Consider the following 17,678-nt stretch of genomic DNA (forward strand, 5'->3'; position numbering starts at 1 on the left):
AGGAACTTATCTATGAAACAGAAACAGACTCACAGACATAGAGAACAGACTTCGGGTTGCCAAGGGCGGGGGGTCGGGGAGGGATGGATTGGGAGCTCGGGGTTAGCAGATGTAAGCTATTATATAGAGCATGGATCAACAACAAGGTCCTACTGTAGAGCACGGGGAACTACGTTCAATATCCTGTGATAAACCATAATGGAAAAGAATATGAACAAGAATGTATATATATATGCATAACGGAGTCACTGTGCTATACTATAGAGCAGAAATTAACGCAACATTGTAAATCAACTCTGCTTCAATAAAATGAAATTTAAAAAATTAAAAAACAATGTTTTCAACCTTCATAAATGACAAAGCGCCAGTCAAATGTTAGTTTCCCTGGCAGAAAACATTTAAATTTTACCTGAGGTCACCAATATCTCTGCTAATATCTAAGTCAGGACAGATATCTCTGGCACAAGTTAAACTCTTGGAGAAACTTGGAGGAGAGAAAAGCATTTTAACACATTCATCTTACTCCACCAATACACAAGCCTCTCCTTGCTTCTGTTTTGAAAGCATCTCTTCATGTTTTCCACCCAGTGCAAGAAAGAAAGTTAAATTACTCTTGGTGGCTCTCCAGAGGTTCGGTGACCCTAATTAACTCTAAGCCAGGAGTCGGCCAACTTTTTCTGTAACAGGCCAAAGAGTAAATCTTTGAAGCTTTTCAGGCTATGCAGTCTCTGTTGCGACCACTGAACTCTGCCTTTGTGGCTCGAAAGCAGCCACAGACAATGCGGGAATGAACAGGCATGGCTGCGGGCCAATAAAACTTTATTTACAGAGACAGGTGGCAGGCTGGATCTGGCCCGTGGGCTGTAGTTTGCCAACCACTGCTCTAAACTTGCAATCAAGACGCAAAAATGTTCAAAGTCGACTCAAGAAAGCAGCCGGTATCTCTCTAATGAAATGGCAGAAGCAAAGAGCCATTTTCTACCCATGGTCGCATGTGTGGACCAGAAGTGGGAGACATCTGGGGAAGGAGGACAGGGCAGATGACACAGCCGGCTGAACATCAAGTCACCTGCTTCAAAATCGCCACTTGGTGTGAGCTGTGTGCCACGGTAAGGTGACTACAGCCTTGCCCGGTGGACCACATTAGGTTCTCAGGAACCAACAAGGACCTACTGTGTAGCACAGGGAACTCAATATTCTGCGATAACCTCTAGAGGAAAGAATCTGAAAAAGAATGAAGATATGCATATGCATGACCAAATCACTTTGCTGTACTCCTGAAACTAACCCAACCTTGTAAATCAACTATACTTCAATGAAATTTTTAAAAAGGCAAATGTCCCCCCTCCCCTTAAACTGGTGCTTTCTGCTTAAAGGTGGGGGGACACTCTTCCCCAGCCACCCAACACACCCATGCCTGTCCCCAGGCCTTGGATTCCCCACCCTGTCCTTGCCTAACACAAAGCATTCCCCCCCACCACCTCAATGAAAAACTCACCAAAAAGGTATGGTACCTTTGTCCATGCTTCATAAATCTCAGTGCTCGCTGATGTACAATTCAAGTGCAGGAAAGGGGGGATTGCCCCTCACACATACACAACCTGGCAATATCCGGAGACATCTGGGGTTGTCACAACCAGCGGGAAGGCTGCCACTGACATCTAGTGCGTAGACGCCAGGGATGCAGCCAAGCATCCTCCCGTGCACGGGCCAGCCCCACACAAAGAAGGACGGAGCCCCCAACGCCACTAGCGCTGATGCTGAGAAGCCCTCAGTGCGGTGGTGACTGGGGAAGTCTGGGGGCTGGAAAATGGGATTGAGAGACCTCATGGCAAGTTTCTCTCCACCTTGTTTCTCTGGAGGCTCCTTCAGTGACTCAATCACTGCAGCCACCACTGTCTCTCTCTCTGGAAGTGAGAGAATCTTGGAGAACTCTGGATCTTAGAGCTGGAAGTAAACTCAGGAGATCGCCTCGCTCAGAGCCGTCACCTAGGGTAGGTGCTTCTCAAACTTGACTCTGCACACAAACCCCCAGGGATCTTGCTCAAATGCAGATTCTGACTCAGCAGGCCTGGGCGGGGCTTGGAACTCATTTCTAACCAGCTCTGGGGATGCAGGCATGGCTAATCCCTAGACATCATCCTGGTTATCAAGCATAAGGAAAGGTCACTGCCTCACAGATGACGAGCTTGAAGTTCATTAAAGGTGCCTCACTTCTTCCAGGTCGCTCAGATAGAAATTCTGAAAAGAAACTAAAAAGGAGACACTCCTGACGCCATAGCAGTGCCTCCCCAAGACTGGTCTTTGGAACCCCAGTCCCATGAGATGGAACTTTGCAATTTAGGGAAGCTCAGAATCCACCCTTTTCCTCGGGCACCTAGCAGCATCCTGCAGAAACACTGTACCTTGGAAACATTTTGGGAAGCGCATCCCCACTGCATGCAGACCTGCTCTTTGAGACTCCGACCCTATGGAGAAAAAACTCGATGCTGGGCAACTCCCTGGAGAGAGTTCCTCAGTGACCACGTCAACCACCCACAGCCAGTCCTGGAAACACTCTGGTCTTTCTGGGGAGCGACTGAAGTTCGAGAAATGTCAGAAAAGGAAAAGTGTTCATCACAAGGGAGCTAGCTCCAATTTCCGCTTGGGTCAGCATCCTCAGTGGGAGACAGGTGGGAGCCCCGAGAGTGAACGTGAGGGCGTGAAATGAACACGGAGCCTCGCGGAAGGAAGGAAGGGGTGTCCTACTTGTAGTAGCATCCTCAGGCCTCAACCTGTCAGGCAGCCTGCGGAATGAGAATTTACGCGTTTTCAATTTCTCTGACGGAATCTGTCTGGATTGAGGACGGCTGCTTAATCTTTGAAATATGTGTTCCATCATAAATGCTGGAATCACATAGAAATTGCTCCCTTCGTTCTGGGAGCCAAACCCTGACCAAAGGGGTTCGGAAATCCCGGCAAGGTGTTCTATGGTTATTGCTCATTCGGAAAGAAAAAGCCATTTCTCTAATGAAATGCAGTGTTGAGGAACTGCCAGAAATAGATGCTCCCTATCTGCCTTCCCATATGGTAGCTTCTTTCTAGCCAATTAACTACCAACAAACTGGGGAAGCGCTGTAACAACAGGCACACCGGGCTCCGCCATGCTCCGCCAGAGAGCGTACTCCCGGGGGGAGGACATGGAAGTTTCTAGTCCTGTCTCAACTCATGAAAGCCCAGGAAGAAGCCTGCCTAACCCGGACATTTATTTGCAAGGCCCTTCTGGTTAGCTCTAGCTAAGCCCCCAGAGTTAAAACATGATGCGTTTTCCCCTTTCGGACAAATCCTGTTAGTTCATTCTCCCCCTTTGGCTTTTAACTATTGTACATCATGTTGAAGGGAAATATCCAAGGCCTATGAAAGGCTGGTCTTCATGAGTTTGACTAATGAGACTTATTTCTACATTAACACCATGCCAGAGAGAGTTTTCTCTGTCTGCAAGTGCAGTGGGTATTGGGTTTTACATTGTCTGAAAACAAGCAAGTTACACACAGTCTTGTTTCAGGAATTCTTGCTCCAAAGATGAAGCTAATCAATAGCTTAGCATCATGTGTATTTATGCTTTTCTGCTCAAAAGTCAATATAAAAAAGAATATCTATGTATACGCGCGTGTGTGTGTGTGTGTGTGTATATATATATATATACATATAAAACAATCACTTTGCTGTATGCCTGAAACTATTAAATCAACTATACTACAATTTTTTTTAAAGTCAACATAAAGCCACAGAGAAATGGAATTTCCTACCAAGTGGTTTCTTTCCTAAGAATTTCCCATGAATTTGGAGTCAGTGAGGTTTGTTTGTTTTTTGACATCCCTTAAGAGATCTGAGATTTTGTTTATTTTGTTTGCTTGGTTTCATTTTGTTTTGTGGGGGGGGGATGACTGCAGGAAGAGTTGGAGAGAAAGGCAACTGGTTAGCTCAACCTCTGTTTACTTTTAGCAGTCTTATAATTAAAGTGTAATATGTCCTTTAACAACACAAAATTAATTAAAGTAACTTCCAGTTAAAGCTACTGGGAGGGCATCATAATGTGAGAAGGTGATAATATCTACCATTTGCATGGTCTATTCCATGCCAAGTGCTTTACAGTGAGTAACTCTCACAGCCATGCCTCTGGTCAAGGGCACTGGCATGCTATACAGTAATGGGGAAACCCAGGCTCTGAAAAGTGCGATCCTTTGACAATGTCACACAGCCAAGAGGCAATGAAGCTGGAATTCAAGGACAGTCCTACAGGCATCTAAGTCAGTGTGAATCCCTAGAAACTCAATGCTGAAATTCTGTCAGCATGTTGGTTCTTTCTGCTCCTCGGACACCACTAGGCCACAGAAATTTCCAGGTATGGCTTCAGTACCACGGATATGCCTATGGCTTGATCTCCATCGCCAACCCTAACAATTCCCCTGAACTCTGGACTTGAATGTCCAACAGATATCTCCAACGTAGTACTTCCACCTCAGTAAATGGCGACCTAGCTGTACCATTTCATATCCATCCCATGACAAATCTATTGGTTCTGCCTTGGAAATACACCCAGAATTCAAGAACTTCTCTGGGCAAGCCTCCATCAGAGCTCACCTATTTGCAATAGCCTCCCAGCCAGACTCCTGGTCTTGCTATACAACAGCCAAAATGGTTCGTGTACCATGCAAATCAAATCATGTCCTTCCTATGAATTCTGTATCTGTACCTGGCCCTCCATGACCCAAAGCGCCTCCTTGTGTCTCCCCTTCCCGAACAGGAAAAAGGAAACCAACTTCAAAACCCCCACTCCTTCCCCAGACACCACACAGCCTGCAGGCACTCACCCCTGGTGGCCTCCAGCTTCACCCCAAGCCTGCTTCCCCACAGGACAGTTGCTCTTGCGGGTCCCGGGGCTGGCTCCCTCCCCTGTCGGAGGGGACTCCCCTCACTGCCTCTTCTAGGTCAAAGATACGTGAGCATTCTTTGTGCTGTTTTGTTTTTTTTTTCAAATTTTCTGTAAAGTTGACAATTTCAAAATACAAAACTGGTGAGGAAGGACATAATTCAAACCCACCAGGCTAAGAACAAGGGATTTAAAAGCTGAGCCAGGGCTTCCCTGGTGGTGCAGTGGTTAAGAATCCGCCTGCCAATGCAGGGGACACGGGTTCGAGCCCTGGTTCGGGAGGATCCCACGTCGCGGAGCAACTAAGCCCGTGCCCCACAACTACTGAGCCTGCACTCCAGAGCCCACGAGCCACAACTCCTGAAGCCTGGGCACCTAGAGCCCGTGCTCTGCAACGGGAGAAGCCGCTGCAATGAGAAGCCCGTGCACCGCAATGAAGAGTAGCCCCTGCTCGCCGCAACTAGAGAAAGCTCGCGTGCAGCAACGAAGACCCAACGTGGCCAAAAAATAAATTAATTAAATTAAAAAAAAAAAAAAAGGTGAGCCAAACAGAAGCCCCAATCTCACATGACAAGTACCTCCCAGTCACAAGAATCAGGTTTCAAAGGTTCCACGGGGTAGCAACAAGCTGGGAAATCGATCTCTCTTCCAATTCACAACATGCTTCTTAAGGACTCTGTGCTTGTTTCATTTTTAAAAATAGAGTTCTGGGACTTCCCTGATGGCGCAGTGTTTAAGAATCCACCTGCCAATGCCGGGGACATGGGTTCGAGTCCTGGTCCGGAAAGATCCCACATGCTGCAGAGCAACTAAGCCCGTGTGCCACAACTACTGAGCCTGTGCTCTAGAGCCCGCGAGCCACGACTACTGAAGCCCACGCACCTAGAGCCTGTGCTCTGCAACAAGAGAAGCCACCGCAATGAGAAGCCCGCACACCGCAACAAAGAGTAGCCCCCGCTCACCGCAACTAGAGAAAAGCCCGCATGCAGCAACGAAGACCCAATGCAGCCAAAGATAAAAAATAAATAAAATAAATTTATGAAAGAAAAATAGAGTTCAAACCCTCCTACACTGTTAGTGGGAATGTAAATTGGTACAACCGCTATGGAGAACAGTATGGAGGTTCCTTAAAAAACGAAAAATAGAGCTACCATATGATCCAGCAATCCCACTCCTGGGCATATACCCTGAGAACACCATACTTTGAAAATATACATGCACCCCAATGTTCACTGAAGCACTATTTACAATAGCCAGGGCGTGGAAGCAACCTAAATGTCCATTGACAGAGGAACGGATAAAGAAGATGTGGCACATATATACAATGGAATATTAGCCGTAAAAAAGAAGAAAATAATGCCATTTGCAGCAACATGGACGGACCTAGAAACGATCATACTAAGTGAAGTAAGTCAGACAAAGACAAATATGTGATATCATGCATACGTGGAATCTAATTTTAAAAAATGATACAAACGAACATATCTACAAAACAGAAACAGACTCACAGATTTCGAAAACAAACTTACAGTTACCAAAGGGGAACGGTGGGGGGAGGGATAAATTAGGAGTTTGGGATTAACATACACACACTACTATATATGAAACAGATAACCAACAAGCACCTACTGTATAGCACAAGGAACTCTTCTACTCAGTATTCTGTAATAACCTATATGGGTAAAGAATCTGAAAAAGTGAATATATGTATTACTGAATCACTTTGCTGTACACCTGAAACTAACACATTATAAATCAATTATGCTCCAATAAAATAAATAGTTCCTTTAAAAAAAACAGAGTTCGAACATGTAATGTTTAGAAAGGTGCCAACGTTTACACAGAGTGTTATAATAAATTAAAAAAAAAAACCGCATTGGGCTTCCCTGGTGGCGCAGTGGTTGAGAGTCCGCCTGCCGATGCGGAGGACACGGGTTTGTGCCCCGGTCCGGGAGGATCCCACATGCCACGGAACCGCTGGGCCCGTGAGCCATGGCCGCTGAGCCTGCGCGTCCGGAGCCTGTGCTCCGCAACGGGAGAGGCCACAGAAGTGAGAGGCCCGCGTACCGCAAAAAAACCAAAACAAAAACAAACCGCATCGCTATGTCATCATTCCAACACCAAAAGCGAATATATCTTTTTCCCAGCACAACTAGGATGGCAAATAAATAGTTAGGACTGCGCCGGTGAAAATGGAGTCTGGTTCATGTTTCCCAACTTAGATAGACAGGCTCCCCGCTCAGGTCAACCATATTTCAAAGGTTAGAAGCTGAGTCTGATAAAACACTGCCCACGCGAAATGAAAATGAAGACATAATATAATTACTTGAAATTTAATAGTTCTCCTCCTTGGGTTTCTCACCTGTTCCAGCTCAGCATCTGAATAATAAATACAATGAATACTGAACAGATTTCGCATGTGTTGATAATTTAAAGGAACTAATTCTCACCTAAGTGAAACAAACTGCTGGAAATTTTTCAGTTTCTGTGACTTATTAGGGCCAAAAAAATATCTATTGACATGTCTTCTCCTTTATCAAGTCGTCAGGAAATGTCAAATAGAGAACTTTAAGATTGACTGGTTCTAAGGAACAGCAAACGCTGAATACAGATTTGCTCCTAGCGCACTTGCTTTTCCGTAAAAGCCACATGCACATCTGCATTCCCAGGGGATGCGCTGAAAACACAAGAAATCCACATGTCACATTCGGGATGCTTTTTATTTGCCATCTGTCCTGTAACACATTCCCTTAGTGATAGAAAAAGAACAAGAAGTAGGTTGATGTACCTCATTACAGAACTCCTTTTCCATTATGTACTTATATTTATTTACATTAAAAAAACAATTCAGAAAGAATCCAGAAAGTTCAACGAATGTCTACAGCCTTTGGTTCTGGAAAATGAAACAAAAACAGTATTCTAAGAAATGTTGGTTTCACGTCCACATTCCAGATCTACTTATCTCGTTCAACAGATCACCAGGTAAAGTGGATGAAGTTCTACATTTGAATACAGCCAACACCTTCAGAATCCCCATCCACGTACTTCTATGAGAAAGTGTCACAAAGGGCCCAGCAGTGCGTTCCCCGTGAGTGTGTCTGAGGCCCGGGCCGGTGGCTACAGGTCAGGGCTCCAGGGAAGGCAGGCAATTGGCTCTGGCAGTGACGCCGCAAGCCCCCGATCCCGGCCTCGACCTGCCTGTCTGATGCTGGCCCTCTGAACCCCACGGACGTCTCCATGCTAAGCAATGGGGAGAGGACACAAGCCCCATCGGTGACCTCGGCCCAGAGTCAACTCTCCCCTCCCCTTCCCAGGCCTCAGCTGGAGGAGGGGGAATTCTGTGGTTTTACTGACCTTTGGCTGTCTGTTCACTGTTGCGTGTTCCCTTCTGAAGCTCCTTGTTTCGGCTAACGGGGTGTCCTGGATTATAAAAATCGAGGCTACGACTAAGACTCTTTCGAGAGCCTACATGGGAGTTAAGAAGGGAAGTACATTAAGACTTTTTAGGATTGAAAGTCCAGGAGAATCCAGCTTCACTCGCACTGTTCCGTGGAAACCTCAATAGCAACAAAACGTTAGGATCCGTTACTCAGTACTTAGGTGCTGTGAGTGAGACAACAAATTTCATTCTCTTATAGGACCAAAGATTACATTCTCTAGTATAGACTGACCTTTCCACACCGAAGTGCCTATCTGATATTATTTGGGAGGAGGCCAATTAATTACAGAAACATATTTTCCATAATTTGTCAGCGTGATCTGACTTAAACTCCTTTAAGTTTTCAGTCAGGTTAAACATATCCGTATATTTTCTTGTATCCACTAGAAGTTTCACGGAAGCCCTCTTATAGATAGGTTTTTATCCAGAATGAACATTTTTATTAGGGCTAAGAAACGATGGCATCTGACTGGGAGTTCTACGTCAAAGCCAAGAGGAGGGGTGGGGGACTATAAGGTCACAGGAGAGTGTTTGGAGGGGGTCAGTGAGAAAGAGAAGGACAATGACAGGGACACGATGACAGCGTCCAACAGAGCAGACAACACCCCCTCCCAAGAAGCAATCCCCCTTCCTTACTCAGAGAGTCTCAATCTCATTCAGCGTAATATGCCTACGTAGCTAAATATTTTCCTTCCCAGACTCACACACAGCTGGGGGCGCCATGCGACAGAAGGCTAGCCAGTGGAGGAAAGCCGAGCATCTCGGGGAAAGCTTTGCCTTCCCGACACGGACACTGCGCCTTGTCATTTGCCTCTTCCTCCCTCTTTCTGCTTAGAAAGCAGATACCGGACCTGGCGGTTCAGTGAGCATCTTGTGACTACAAGGCAGTGACCCAAAGGAGAAAGGGTAAGGATGGTAGGAAAAAACTACCAAAGACTGTGAGTCGTCGACGATACTACGGAGACAGACAGTCCTGAGTGCCCACCTCCAGGTTTCTTATGCAGCTCTTCGTTGTGTGTTCCGTTTTCTATTACTTGCAGCCAAATGCACACCTGACACATCAATATCCAATGATGAGAATGAAAAGGATGAGGTTGACTCGGTGAAAAGGGAAGAACAAAGACGAAAGTGAACGGGCAAGGGGGATCAGTCTTACAGAGATCACCCAGTGGACCTAAGAAACACAACTTCCTTCCCACGGACAAGACAGAAGTCCTGACTAAAAGAATAAATGTATTATAACGTTCAGTTCAAAGACACCCAGTGCTCAAATTGGCTGTCTCGAATTTTACTCTGTCCTTCTGCGCTTTGATTGTTAATATGAAAGTACATGCTTACACTTTAAAGCTGAATGTTTTGCACTCTACAGAGAAGAGAATGGAACAGATTTAGAATCAACTTAGCATTTCTCTTGCAACCCATTTGGAGGAGTTCCCACAGAGAACTCGTCTGCCTCACCCTCTCGGCAGCCACATTTAATAGGATCTGAGAGGAAAAAAAAGTAGTAACACTGGGTAGCCTGTTTTGACTCTTGTATATGCTATTTGGAAATTCAGCCACTACGGCAAGCTGGCAGAATATAGGACATGGCCCTTGGAAAGCGCTAGACTGATCAATATTTAAGAATGCACAGGCAACAGCAACAAATAAATGAAGCAAATGCGATGGGGATGCAAATCAATGAGGGGTATGTATACCCTCAAAATAAGCACGAATCCCTTTTCGTGGCAGGAAACAGTGCAGCACTAAATGCTCGACAGTTCATCGCGCAGTCCCAAGATGCTGGTCTTGCATAGAGAAATGATTTCTTCATACTCAACATGGCAGGTGACCCAATGTTGGTTCAGAAAGCAATGGATAAGCAAAATAACAGGCTGAATACAGGAGCCAGCAACGGCTGGTCACGAGTGAACCCACTAGCATACTTGCAGCTTTCACTACGTTCACATTTAATTTTTCTTTTCCAACAAAGTAAGTGCAAATATCTTTAATCTGATTCAGTAACATAACAGCCAAACCTCAGGAACCAATAAATAAGGACGCTGACACGCCAATACCCCTTGGCCTTTCAGACTCAAAGCTTCACCAACACCAGCCTTCAACAGGAGGGGCAAATGTTTCTTGACTCAGCAATTGTGTTCCATGTCCTTGTACAAACCGTATCATTTACACCCACCCACGGGCCCCCACAGTAGTTACTAAACTCATAACACAGCTTGAAACTCATAAGGGGTTAAAGCTATAAAATGCCTACTCGCCAATGTATTTTTTCTAAGTTTCATTCTTCTTCCCTTCCTTTTAAACAAAGCTTTTGTTTCCGCTGCCCCCAGTGCATGACCGTTCATTAGGATGACATATCATTTGTTTATTTCTTTTCAAATGACACAGTTGTATTTTTCTCAAAGAAACTGCCATCTTGTTTCTAATTAAACATGATGGATTCAGGGTCCTGGTTTGCCATCTGGGCCATATGTCTCAGAACATCCTTTTTCGTGATGATGCCAAGAAGTCTCCTGGAGAAGAAACAAAACAGAGAAAAGAGGTCAGCCTCGCAATATCGACTCATGCCTGTCCCTAATCCCCAGCGTCCTTTCCACCCGGGCACACGGAGAGACATTTCCCAGCCTCCCTTGCGGATGGGTGGGTCTAACTGAGTGAGCTCTGGCCAATGGCGTGTGAGTGGAGGTGAGAGATACCCCTCCCGACTCTCCTGCACATTTCCTCTCTCCTCATCTGCCAGCCCAAGACGGAGGAGCCAGTGAAGGACTCTGAGGTCACAGAGGACTGAATCAGGAGTCACCAGATTCAAAGACCTGGGTTCTGGAATGGCTGTGTGGTGCAAAGCCCACATCTGCTGCAACTCACACTGGATGTGAGTGACGTGGGAGAAAAATTAACCTTTATTGTGTTCGGCCACTGAGATTGCAGCCTTGTTTATTACAGCAGTAAGCCTATGATGACTAATATGCTCCCCTAAATTCCAAGACTATAATCAATTAAAAAGGGCTTACAGAAGCCATTGTCAAAACGTGACCACACCGCAGAAATTCCAAGCGTGGGGCATTTTAAGCATAAGAAATTTTAAGTATAAGATAACAATTGGTTCTATTTTTATTTATTTATTTAATTTTTTGCAGTACGCGGGCCTCACACTGCTGTGGCCTCTCCCGCTGTGGAGCACAGGCTCCACACGCGCAGGCTCAGCGGCCATGGCTCATGGGCCCAGCCGCTCCGCGGCACGCGGGATCCTCCCGGACCGGGGCACGAACCCGCGTCCCCTGCATCGGCAGGCGGACTCTCAACCACTGCACCACCAGGGAAGCCCGGTTCTATTTTTAAATCTATCTTACTGGAAGGGTAAAGTTTCATCTCTGCCCATATATGTAAATTACCTGCTCTTTCATAATTCCATGGTTTTCAACTTATAAAAACGATGCCACTTCTCAGGGATCCTGGTATAGAGACACCTATACTGTATACTGCCCAACTCCAGGGAGCACCACTGACAAACTCGACAACGTAAACAGTGCCCCTGGATCATGCCTCACTCTCGATTTTATTAAATACTTAAATAACCACCTGCTGGGGTCAAATCATGCCCCCTGGGGAAAGTGAAAGGTTTGAAAGAAGGGGATGTTTGCAAGTTCTTCAGAGAAAAGAAGTTCCATTGCCAAATTAGTTTGCAAAACGCTGCTCACCATGTCTCCATCATCCCCAGGAAGAGGAGAATAGAGAAGTAAAGGACGGCAGTCTCACCCTGGAATACTGTACGGCTATTGAAATGACAGGTTTCTACTCTGTATCTGGGTAAAATGATGATACACCAAAAAAATCATAAAACACAACTGTAATACACTGTCATTTATTTAATTGAAGCCAAACTATGAAACTCATCTCTTACTAACAGGAAGTGAACATGAAGAGGGGCCGCAAGTACCTGGAGCAGTACTCCAGTCAGTGACAGCTGGTGAAAGGGACACTGGTTAGTGAAACTGTCAGCTAGAATTCTCACTTCCTTGTCCCTGACCACACTGGACCTTAACCTTGAAAAAGCGATCGATTTCTTGTGTTAGTTTCCCCATCTATCACACTGGGGGAGACAGCAGATACTACCTCTGCCCCTCCATCTTATAGGAACATCTTCAGGTGATAGGAAAATAGCAAAAAGGGCCTTTAAAAGCATGCTAAACGAAAAGAATAATGACAATACAGATGACAAAACACTGAAAGAAAGCACCATGACTAACATGATAATCAAAAAAAAAAAAAAGATGGGGAAAAAATGTAGCAAGCACAAAAGAATTAGAAAATCAACATTTTGCAACCCCCAATGTAATCATTAGTTTAGCCAATAATTATCGATGGATTCCAAAACCATCAGGTAAATGGTTGCTGGAAAACAGAAAATTCACATGGTCTCAAAGTATCCCTCCACAGATTACGTACAAAGAGAAAAATGTCCCCTTACTACAGAGGGCTCTGGCCATCCCCACCTCATCCCAGTGATGGAGCTTATCACCAACAAAGTCAGAAAAGCTGACATTATGACATCATCTACACTGGAACACTGCCCGAAACTCGAAACTACTTAAACCAAATCAAACCATGAGGAAGCAATCAATCAAATTCAGAATGTGGGACTACTGGTCTGGATTCTTAAAAAAAAAAAAAAATCTATGTCATAAATATCAAACAAAAAAGGCAGGGAGCCGTTCTAGATAAAAAACAAAAGAGAAAAAACAACCAAATGCGATGTCTGAACCTTGAAGGAACTCTGGATTGAAATTTGATATGAACTAGGTATTGAGTGACATATTGAGTTACCATTAATTTTGTGTAATTATGGCTCAGTGGTTATGTAAAAGAATGTCCTTAGTCTTAGAAGATGTATGTGTCATACATAATTGGCAAAACTTGGAAGCAACCAAGATGTCCTTCAGTAGGTGAGTGAATATACAAACTGGTCCATCCAGACAATGGAATATTACTCGGCTCTAAAAAGAAATGAGCCATCAGGCCAGGAAAAGGTGTGGAGGAGCCATCTGAGAAGGCTACACACTGTGTGATTCCAACTCTAAGACATTCTGGAAAAGGCAAAATGATGGAGACAGTAAGAGGATCAGTGGTTGCCAGGAGGTGAGGGGAGGGAGGGATGAAAAGGCAGAGCACAGAGGACTCTAAGGGCTGTGAAACTATTCCTGATGATACTACAATGGTGGATACATGTCATTATACATTTGTCCAAACCCACAGGACGTACAACACCAAGAGCGAATCCTAATGTAAACAATGGATCGTAGTTAATAATAACATCTCAATACTGGCTCATCAACGGCAACAAATATAACACACAAATGCAAGACTTGACAGTAAGGGCAACAGAGAGAGGACCAGAGAGGGAACTCTGTACATTCTGCTCAATTATGCTGTAAGCCTTAAACTGCTTGAAAAATAAAGTCTATTAATTCAAGAACACAAAATTCTTAGGGGGAAGAAAGCGGTTGCCTGAAAGGGGGTGGGTGGTGAAGGAGGACAGAGCCAGGAATTGTTCCTTCCAGCTGTTTAGAGCTACTTGACTTTAACAGTGCTCATAGATCACTTCAAACACATTTCTAAAATTTATAAAAATACAGTAAAATCAAAGATGCCCCATAAAACAAGATGCTATTATACTAAACCTGCCAAGCTGAGTCTGTGTCCTGACAGAGTTAGCTTGGTCTGCTGTAACAAGGCACCATACACTAGGTAGGTGGCTTAACAACAGAAATGTATGTTCTCCCAGTTCTGGAGGCTGGAAGGCCAAGATCAAGGTGCTGGCAGGTTTGGTTTCTCCAGAGTCCTCTCTCCTGGGCTTGCAGACACCACCCTTTTGCTGTGTCCTCACATGGCCTTTTTCTCTGTGCAAGCATCCCTGGTGTCTCCTCTTTTTCTTCCTTTTTTTTTTTGCGGTACGCGGGCCTCTCGCTGTTGCGGCCTCTCCCGCTGCGGAGCACAGGCTCCGGACACGCAGGCTCAGTGGCCATGGCTCACGGGCCCAGCCACTCCGCGGCATGTGGGACCTTCCCAGACCGGGGCATGAACCCGTGTCCCCTGCATCGGCAGGCGGACTCTCAACCACTGCACCACCAGGGAAGCCCCTCCTCTTCTTTTAAGGACACCAGTCCTATCAGATTAGGGCCCCACTTTTATGACCTCATTTAACCTTAACTATCTCCTTAAAGACCCCATCTCCAAAGACAGTCATATTGGAGGCTGGAGCTTCAACATATGAATTCGGGGATGGGGCGGGGGGCACACAGTTCAGTCCATAACGGTCCTTCAACTCCCTTTAAAATCAAAAAGGAATAGTTAGAAGGCAAGCAGCTTACGCTTGTAATACACCACTAAGAAAGCTGCGATCATCAGAGAAGTGGCAGCACGTGAAAAGGTGAAGCACCTTCTCATCCGCGGTGGGAGGAGTTCCGTGGCTGGCGGCCACCAACTGGCAGACACTCCCTCAGCTTAAAAGGCTCTTTTGTTCTTGCGGACATTTCTTTTCTACTTGAAAGCCTGGCTGAGGACACTGCCCTCCAGAACACCTGGGGAACACCACTCAAATTGGATGACGTCCATGTTCCTTGGTAGATGACAAGCTCCTTGATTTTTTTTTTTAAAGCCTTTTTGAGCTTCCTCCAGTTCTCCCCTCACATAGACGCTCAGTAAGATGCTGATGAAACCAATGCCGCTTTGAGAAAAAACGACTTGTTAACACACACAGACACCCTCCCATATCTATAAAGCCTGGGTTTTGTTCCCTTACAGTCATCCTGGACATAATAGCAAAAGGTCAGGCACATGCAGTCCTGACAACCCCGTCTTAAAGCTTGGTAACTATGTCTGAAAGTCAAGCTGGTTATAATGGCTCTGGGGAAACATGAATTCAGGAGCTGCCTTGGGTTCTGGCATAAATTGTGCCTGGCCTGCGACAATAAGTATCAGAAAAGAAGAAAGTTGAACATCCTCCCAAAAGGAGGCAGCATTAAATCCAGCGGGGTTTGTTAGTGGTATGAGATGTCCTACTTGATATAAATCAAGTGTTTAAACTTCCAGCCCCTTTGGGTAGCAGTTCAAGTGAACCTGTGGAATGATAAACAGTCCATCTATGACCATGAACATAATTCACATTAGAGCAGCTGGGCTCCTGTGAGAAGGCCACGCCCCAAGGCCCACCTAGCAGGGCTTGGTGGAAGCTGACACCATCTCCCCTGCTCGCTTTTTCTTTCTAGATCCTCTGTGGAGAAAATCCCAAATTCACTCTTGGCCACTGGAGGCTTCCTAGACTCTGGCCTTAGGGAGACAAAGACTTCCCTGGCTCCTGGTCTGCTTTTAGGATCACCTGGGAGCCCAGGCCCTGAGAAATCCTGCAGACAACGCGAGTCAAGGGTACGAGCTCAAGTGCTCGGCCTAGAGCAGGGAAGGCACATGGCGACGGAATACATCAAAAACGCGAGCTGGCTTGAGCCGTGCCTGCCCTGGCTCAAAGCCCGAGAAGATGAAAGTCCCCGCAAACAAGGATCTCTTGCCAGCACTAATGTATCAGCATCTGTGTTTGTTTAAAATACGTAGAGCGAGAGAGAGGGTGCGATTGTTTTCTCGCAGAACATTCGGAGCCAATTTCGACACCCAGATCTTCACAGGAAAACCTCACGGGGCTCCGTGAGGTGTGAGCGGGCGTTGAGGGCAGCATTTCCTGCCAGAACTGGAGATTCCAATGATAACTGACATTGGATTATTATTTTAAAGGAAAAGAGAAACTGCTATACACTTGAGACGACACGGCTGATCACGGTGGTATTTCTGCCGAGCGCTGGAAATTCAGGTTCATCGGTGGGCTTCAGCAGTTTGCAAAGTGGGGACCCCAACCAGCAGCAATCTCCGGGAGCTGGTTAGAAATACACATTCTCGGGCCCCCTCCCAGGTCGGAGGGGTCAGTAGCTGCAGGGGGGCCCGGCACTCTGGGTTTAACCTAGAGGTTTACTCCTCTGGGGGATTCTGACGCCTGCTTAAGTTTGAGAACCACTGACTTCCTTTAAAAACCACCAGCAGAGGGCTTCCCTGGTGGCGCAGTGGTTGAGAGTCCGCCTGCCGATGCAGGGGACACGGGTTCGTGCCCCTGTCCGGGAAGATCCCACATGCCGCGGAGTGGCTGGGCCCGTGAGCCATGGCCGCTGAGCCTGTGCGTCCAGAGCCTGTGCTCCGCAACGGGAGAGGTCACAGCAGTGAGAGGCCTGTATACCGCAAAAAAAAAAAAAAAAAAACCACCAGCAGAAATGACCTCTAGCCTCAAACACTTATTTATTTGTTCCTTATTGATTGCCCCTCTCCATGTGCAAGACACACCCCAGCTGCAGTCAGAGCTAAGAAGGACACTCGTCCCATCGGCCGAGATTTCTCTGGGTCAAATGCAAATTCAGCTCCTTGCAGAGCCATGAGCAGGGCGGCAGGAGGAAAGCCCGGCACCGATGTCTCCACAGCCCATACCCCACCTCCCAGCCCCCAGCCCATAAAGGAATCAACTGGGCAGAGAATCCTAGGTTCCGCGCTACCTGGACCCAGCCAATCTCTCGCTCCACCCAAGTTTCTGAGGCCCTGGAATTTAGGGAGAGCCCCTGAGCCCAAGCACAGCCCACGGAGCACTGCACCTCTTACATCATCACGAACCTTTGCTCTCTGCAGTGCTGGTTTCCTGGTTCGTGATAACACAGAGCGAAAGCAATATGGCTGCGGCGGAGACGATGCCATGGGCCACCAAATCTCTCGGCTCTGCGATAACGTTTGAACACGTGAAGTTGTTTCGAACCGACCGATGTATTAGGGAGTAATTTGAGCATACTGTGAACCTCACGTTTGCTTATGGGTGATTTCATCCACAGGAAAGTCCAGGAGGACAGAGAAAGATGCCCCGGCCGGGAGCACCCAGGGGCATGGGAATACTCAGCCGCAGCCCTCGCGATGCCCGCTTCCACAAGCCAACTGCGGGGCTTTCTCAAGGTGAAGGGACAATAAACGGCCTTTTTGATACACTTCTCAACCATTTAATGTGTGTAAATGTCTGACCGCTTTTATGAGATTGCCATCTCTGTTTTTTTTGATCTGTCACTGACGAAGTGTTCGAGCGTCGTGCGCCTAACCCTATTTTTCTCATCAGCCCTGAGATCCTTGTTGCTCGTTTCTGCAGAGCACCGTGATGTGGAGGAAAGTGTCGTCACATCGCAACGTCACAGCAGGACAGACCGAACCTTCTCCCAGAGCCAGGACCACTGCGGGTGGCGGGGGAGCCACAGCCCC

At 46.4% G+C, this 17,678-nt stretch overlaps 1 long non-coding RNA gene across 1 annotated transcript; it reads right to left on the reverse strand.

Annotated features, from left to right (window-relative positions):
- Positions 1-6,343: 6,343 nt before the first annotated feature.
- LOC141277669 (uncharacterized) lies at positions 6,344-17,672 on the reverse strand. The gene is made up of 2 exons (XR_012329430.1): positions 17,052-17,672; positions 6,344-10,864 (listed from the first exon to the last, which is right to left on the reverse strand). It is a non-coding gene; the product is annotated as an uncharacterized lncRNA (long non-coding RNA).
- Between the last annotated feature and the right edge of the window lie 6 nt (positions 17,673-17,678).

Source organism: Tursiops truncatus, chromosome X, assembly GCF_011762595.2.
Source record: "Tursiops truncatus isolate mTurTru1 chromosome X, mTurTru1.mat.Y, whole genome shotgun sequence".
Taxonomy (NCBI): domain Eukaryota; kingdom Metazoa; phylum Chordata; class Mammalia; order Artiodactyla; family Delphinidae; genus Tursiops; species Tursiops truncatus.